This window comes from Amia ocellicauda, unplaced genomic scaffold, assembly GCF_036373705.1.
Source record: "Amia ocellicauda isolate fAmiCal2 unplaced genomic scaffold, fAmiCal2.hap1 HAP1_SCAFFOLD_81, whole genome shotgun sequence".
Classification (NCBI taxonomy): domain Eukaryota; kingdom Metazoa; phylum Chordata; class Actinopteri; order Amiiformes; family Amiidae; genus Amia; species Amia ocellicauda.
Window position 1 is genome coordinate 312,501 of NW_027103007.1, and position 5,997 is coordinate 318,497.

The window sequence follows — 5,997 nt, forward strand, 5'->3', positions numbered from 1 at the left end:
AAAGCTCCAGCGCGGAGCCCGCACCCACCGGGGAGGTGTAGCCCTGCAGGCTGAGCGCCGGGAGCCGTCGGTCAGTGAGTGCTGAAGGAAAGCTCCAGCGCGGAGCCCGCACCCACCGGGGAGGTGTAGCCCTGCAGGCTGAGCGCCGGGAGCCGTCGGTCAGTGAGTGCTGAAGGAAAGCTCCAGCGCGGAGCCCGCACCCACCGGGGAGGTGTAGCCCTGCAGGCTGAGCGCCGGGAGCCGTCGGTCAGTGAGTGCTGAAGGAAAGCTCCAGCGCGGAGCCCGCACCCACCGGGGAGGTGTAGCCCTGCAGGCTGAGCGCCGGGAGCCGTCGGTCAGTGAGTGCTGAAGGAAAGCTCCAGCGCGGAGCCCGCACCCACCGGGGAGGTGTAGCCCTGCAGGCTGAGCGCCGGGAGCCGTCGGTCAGTGAGTGCTGAAGGAAAGCTCCAGCGCGGAGCCCGCACCCACCGGGGAGGTGTAGCCCTGCAGGCTGAGCGCCGGGAGCCGTCGGTCAGTGAGTGCTGAAGGAAAGCTCCAGCGCGGAGCCCGCACCCACCGGGGAGGTGTAGCCCTGCAGGCTGAGCGCCGGGAGCCGTCGGTCAGTGAGTGCTGAAGGAAAGCTCCAGCGCGGAGCCCGCACCCACCGGGGAGGTGTAGCCCTGCAGGCTGAGCGCCGGGAGCCGTCGGTCAGTGAGTGCTGAAGGAAAGCTCCAGCGCGGAGCCCGCACCCACCGGGGAGGTGTAGCCCTGCAGGCTGAGCGCCGGGAGCCGTCGGTCAGTGAGTGCTGAAGGAAAGCTCCAGCGCGGAGCCCGCACCCACCGGGGAGGTGTAGCCCTGCAGGCTGAGCGCCGGGAGCCGTCGGTCAGTGAGTGCTGAAGGAAAGCTCCAGCGCGGAGCCCGCACCCACCGGGGAGGTGTAGCCCTGCAGGCTGAGCGCCGGGAGCCGTCGGTCAGTGAGTGCTGAAGGAAAGCTCCAGCGCGGAGCCCGCACCCACCGGGGAGGTGTAGCCCTGCAGGCTGAGCGCCGGGAGCCGTCGGTCAGTGAGTGCTGAAGGAAAGCTCCAGCGCGGAGCCCGCACCCACCGGGGAGGTGTAGCCCTGCAGGCTGAGCGCCGGGAGCCGTCGGTCAGTGAGTGCTGAAGGAAAGCTCCAGCGCGGAGCCCGCACCCACCGGGGAGGTGTAGCCCTGCAGGCTGAGCGCCGGGAGCCGTCGGTCAGTGAGTGCTGAAGGAAAGCTCCAGCGCGGAGCCCGCACCCACCGGGGAGGTGTAGCCCTGCAGGCTGAGCGCCGGGAGCCGTCGGTCAGTGAGTGCTGAAGGAAAGCTCCAGCGCGGAGCCCGCACCCACCGGGGAGGTGTAGCCCTGCAGGCTGAGCGCCGGGAGCCGTCGGTCAGTGAGTGCTGAAGGAAAGCTCCAGCGCGGAGCCCGCACCCACCGGGGAGGTGTAGCCCTGCAGGCTGAGCGCCGGGAGCCGTCGGTCAGTGAGTGCTGAAGGAAAGCTCCAGCGCGGAGCCCGCACCCACCGGTGAGGTGTAGCCCTGCAGGCCGAGCGCTGGGAGCCGTCGGTCGTTCGGTCGGTCAGTCAGTGAGTGTGTGTGCTGAAGGAAAGCTCCAGCCCGGAGCCCGCACCCACCGGGGAGGAGTAGGCCTGCTGACTGAGCGCTGGGAGCCGTCGGTCGTTCGGTCGGTCAGAGAGTGAGTGTGTGTGCTGAAGGAGAGCTCCAGCCCGGAGCCCGCACCCACCGGGGAGGTGTAGCCCTGCAGGCTGAGCGCTGGGAGCCGTCGGTCGTTCGGTCGGTCAGAGAGTGAGTGTGTGTGCTGAAGGAGAGCTCCAGCCCGGAGCCCGCACCCACCGGGGAGGTGTAGCCCTGCAGGCTGAGCGCTGGGAGCCGTCGGTCGTTCGGTCGGTCAGTCAGTGAGTGTGTGTGCTGAAGGAAAGCTCCAGCCCGGAGCCCGCACCCACCGGGGAGGTGTAGCCCTGCAGGCTGAGCGCTGGGAGCCGTCGGTCGTTCGGTCGGTCAGTCAGTGAGTGTGTGTGCTCCAGCCCGGAGCCCGCACCCACCGGGGAGGTGTAGCCCTGCAGGCTGAGCGCTGGGAGCCGTCGGTCGGTCGGTCGGTCAGAGAGTGAGTGTGTGTGCTGAAGGGAAGCTCCAGCCCGGAGCCCGCACCCACCGGGGAGGTGTAGCCCTGCAGGCTGAGCGCTGGGAGCCGTCGGTCGTTCGGTCGGTCAGTCAGTGAGTGTGTGTGCTGAAGGAGAGCTCCAGCCCGGAGCCCGCACCCACCGGGGTGTGTAGCCCTGCAGGCTGAGCGCTGGGAGCCGTCGGTCGGTCAGTCAGTGAGTGTGTGTGCTGAAGGAAAGCTCCAGCCCGGCGTCCGTCCCCACCGGGGAGGAGTAGGCCTGCTGACTGAGCGCTGGGAGCCGTCGGTCGTTCGGTCGGTCAGAGAGTGAGTGTGTGTGCTGAAGGAGAGCTCCAGCCCGGAGCCCGCACCCACCGGGGTGTGTAGCCCTGCAGGCTGAGCGCTGGGAGCCGTCGGTCGGTCGGTCGGTCAGAGAGTGAGTGAGTGAGTGTGTGTGCTGAAGGGAAGCTCCAGCCCGGCGTCCGTCCCCACCGGGGAGTTGTGCCCGGGCCCGGGCCTCCTGCCGACGGACCGTGTGGCGCATTGTCCCGACTGCGGACTTTCTCCAGCAAAAAGGCGGAGGTGCAGTACCGCCATTTCGCCACACGAGGGACGGAATGGCACCCAACTGCCCCCTGGTGTCGAAAAAGCGCAAGGGCACCCGGGCCGGTCCGCCCCAGGCAGCGGCCGAGATGCAGCACCGGGGGCCCGGCCTGCCTGCCCTGGAGGTCAGCCTGCCAGCCCTGGAGGTCTGCTATCCAGCCCTGGAGGTCTGCCTGCCAGCCCTGGAGGTCTGCTATCCAGCCCTGGAGGTCTGCCTGCCTGCCATCCAGCCCTGGAGGTCTGCTATCCTGCCCTGGAGGTCTGCTATCCAGCCCTGGAGGTCTGCCTGCCTGCCTGCCAGCCCTGGAGGTCTGCTATCCAGCCCTGGAGGTCTGCCTGCCTGCCCTGGAGGTCTGCTATCCAGCCCTGGAGGTCTGCTATCCAGCCCTGGTAGCAGCACTGCCTGCCCTGGAGGTCTGCCTTCCAGCCCTGGTAGCAGCACTGCCTGCCCTGGTAGCAGCACTGCCTGCCCTGGAGGTCTGCTATCCAGCCCTGGAGGTCTGCCTGCCTGCCTGTTAGCCCTGGAGGTCTGCTATCCAGCCCTGGAGGTCTGCCTGCCTGCCTGTTAGCCCTGGAGGTCTGCTATCCAGCCCTGGTAGCAGCACTGCCTGCCCTGGAGGTCTGCCTGCCTGCCCTGGCAGCAGCACTGCCTGCCCTGGTAGCAGCACTGCCTGCCCTGGAGGTCTGCTATCCAGCCCTGGAGGTCTGCTATCCAGCCCTGGAGGTCTGCCTGTTAGCCCTGGAGGTCTGCTATCCAGCCCTGGAGGTCTGCCTGCCTGCCCTGGAGGTCTGCCTGCCTGCCCTGGTAGCAGCACTGCCTGCCCTGGAGGTCAGCCTGTTAGCCCTGGAGGTCTGCTATCCAGCCCTGGAGGTCTGCCTGCCTGCCTGTTAGCCCTGGAGGTCAGCCTGTTAGCCCTGGAGGTCTGCTATCCAGCCCTGGAGGTCTGCCTGCCTGCCTGTTAGCCCTGGAGGTCTGCTATCCAGCCCTGGAGGTCTGCCTGCCTGCCTGTTAGCCCTGGAGGTCTGCCTGCCTGCCCTGGCAGCAGCACTGCCTGCCCTGGAGGTCAGCCTGCCAGCCCTGGAGGTCTGCCTGTTAGCCCTGGAGGTCAGCTATCCAGCCCTGGAGGTCTGCCTGCCTGCCCTGGAGGTCTGCCTGCCTGCCCTGGAGGTCTGCCTGTTAGCCCTGGAGGTCTGCCTTCCAGCCCTGGTAGCAGCACTGCCTGCCCTGGTAGCAGCACTGCCTGCCCTGGAGGTCTGCCTGCCTGCCCTGGCAGCAGCACTGCCTGGCCTGGAGGTCAGCCTGTTAGCCCTGGAGGTCTGCTATCCAGCCCTGGAGGTCTGCCTGCCTGCCTGTTAGCCCTGGAGGTCTGCTATCCAGCCCTGGTAGCAGCACTGCCTGCCCTGGAGGTCTGCCTGCCTGCCCTGGCAGCAGCACTGCCTGCCCTGGTAGCAGCACTGCCTGCCCTGGAGGTCTGCTATCCAGCCCTGGAGGTCTGCTATCCAGCCCTGGAGGTCTGCCTGTTAGCCCTGGAGGTCTGCTATCCAGCCCTGGAGGTCTGCCTGCCTGCCCTGGCAGCAGCACTGCCTGCCCTGGAGGTCTGCCTGCCTGCCCTGGTAGCAGCACTGCCTGCCCTGGAGGTCAGCCTGTTAGCCCTGGAGGTCTGCTATCCAGCCCTGGAGGTCTGCCTGCCTGCCTGTTAGCCCTGGAGGTCAGCCTGTTAGCCCTGGAGGTCTGCTATCCAGCCCTGGAGGTCTGCCTGCCTGCCTGTTAGCCCTGGAGGTCTGCTATCCAGCCCTGGAGGTCTGCCTGCCTGCCTGTTAGCCCTGGAGGTCTGCCTGCCTGCCCTGGCAGCAGCACTGCCTGCCCTGGAGGTCAGCCTGCCAGCCCTGGAGGTCTGCCTGTTAGCCCTGGAGGTCAGCTATCCAGCCCTGGAGGTCTGCCTGCCTGCCCTGGAGGTCTGCCTGCCTGCCCTGGAGGTCTGCCTGTTAGCCCTGGAGGTCTGCCTTCCAGCCCTGGTAGCAGCACTGCCTGCCCTGGTAGCAGCACTGCCTGCCCTGGAGGTCTGCCTGCCTGCCCTGGCAGCAGCACTGCCTGGCCTGGAGGTCAGCCTGTTAGCCCTGGAGGTCTGCTATCCAGCCCTGGAGGTCTGCCTGCCTGCCTGTTAGCCCTGGAGGTCTGCTATCCAGCCCTGGTAGCAGCACTGCCTGCCCTGGAGGTCTGCCTGCCTGCCCTGGCAGCAGCACTGCCTGCCCTGGTAGCAGCACTGCCTGCCCTGGAGGTCTGCTATCCAGCCCTGGAGGTCTGCTATCCAGCCCTGGAGGTCTGCCTGTTAGCCCTGGAGGTCTGCTATCCAGCCCTGGAGGTCTGCCTGCCTGCCCTGGCAGCAGCACTGCCTGCCCTGGAGGTCTGCCTGCCTGCCCTGGTAGCAGCACTGCCTGCCCTGGAGGTCAGCCTGTTAGCCCTGGAGGTCTGCTATCCAGCCCTGGAGGTCTGCCTGCCTGCCTGTTAGCCCTGGAGGTCAGCCTGTTAGCCCTGGAGGTCTGCTATCCAGCCCTGGAGGTCTGCCTGCCTGCCTGTTAGCCCTGGAGGTCTGCTATCCAGCCCTGGAGGTCTGCCTGCCTGCCTGTTAGCCCTGGAGGTCTGCCTGCCTGCCCTGGCAGCAGCACTGCCTGCCCTGGAGGTCAGCCTGCCAGCCCTGGAGGTCTGCCTGTTAGCCCTGGAGGTCAGCTATCCAGCCCTGGAGGTCTGCCTGCCTGCCCTGGAGGTCTGCCTGCCTGCCCTGGAGGTCTGCCTGTTAGCCCTGGAGGTCTGCCTTCCAGCCCTGGTAGCAGCACTGCCTGCCCTGGTAGCAGCACTGCCTGCCCTGGAGGTCTGCCTGCCTGCCCTGGCAGCAGCACTGCCTGGCCTGGAGGTCAGCCTGTTAGCCCTGGAGGTCTGCTATCCAGCCCTGGAGGTCTGCCTGCCTGCCTGTTAGCCCTGGAGGTCTGCTATCCAGCCCTGGAGGTCTGCCTGCCTGCCTGTTAGCCCTGGAGGTCTGCCTGCCTGCCCTGGCAGCAGCACTGCCTGCCCTGGAGGTCAGCCTGCCAGCCCTGGAGGTCTGCCTGTTAGCCCTGGAGGTCAGCTATCCAGCCCTGGAGGTCTGCCTGCCTGCCCTGGAGGTCTGCCTGCCTGCCCTGGAGGTCTGCCTGTTAGCCCTGGAGGTCTGCCTTCCAGCCCTGGTAGCAGCACTGCCTGCCCTGGTAGCAGCACTGCCTGCCCTGGAGGTCTGCCTGCC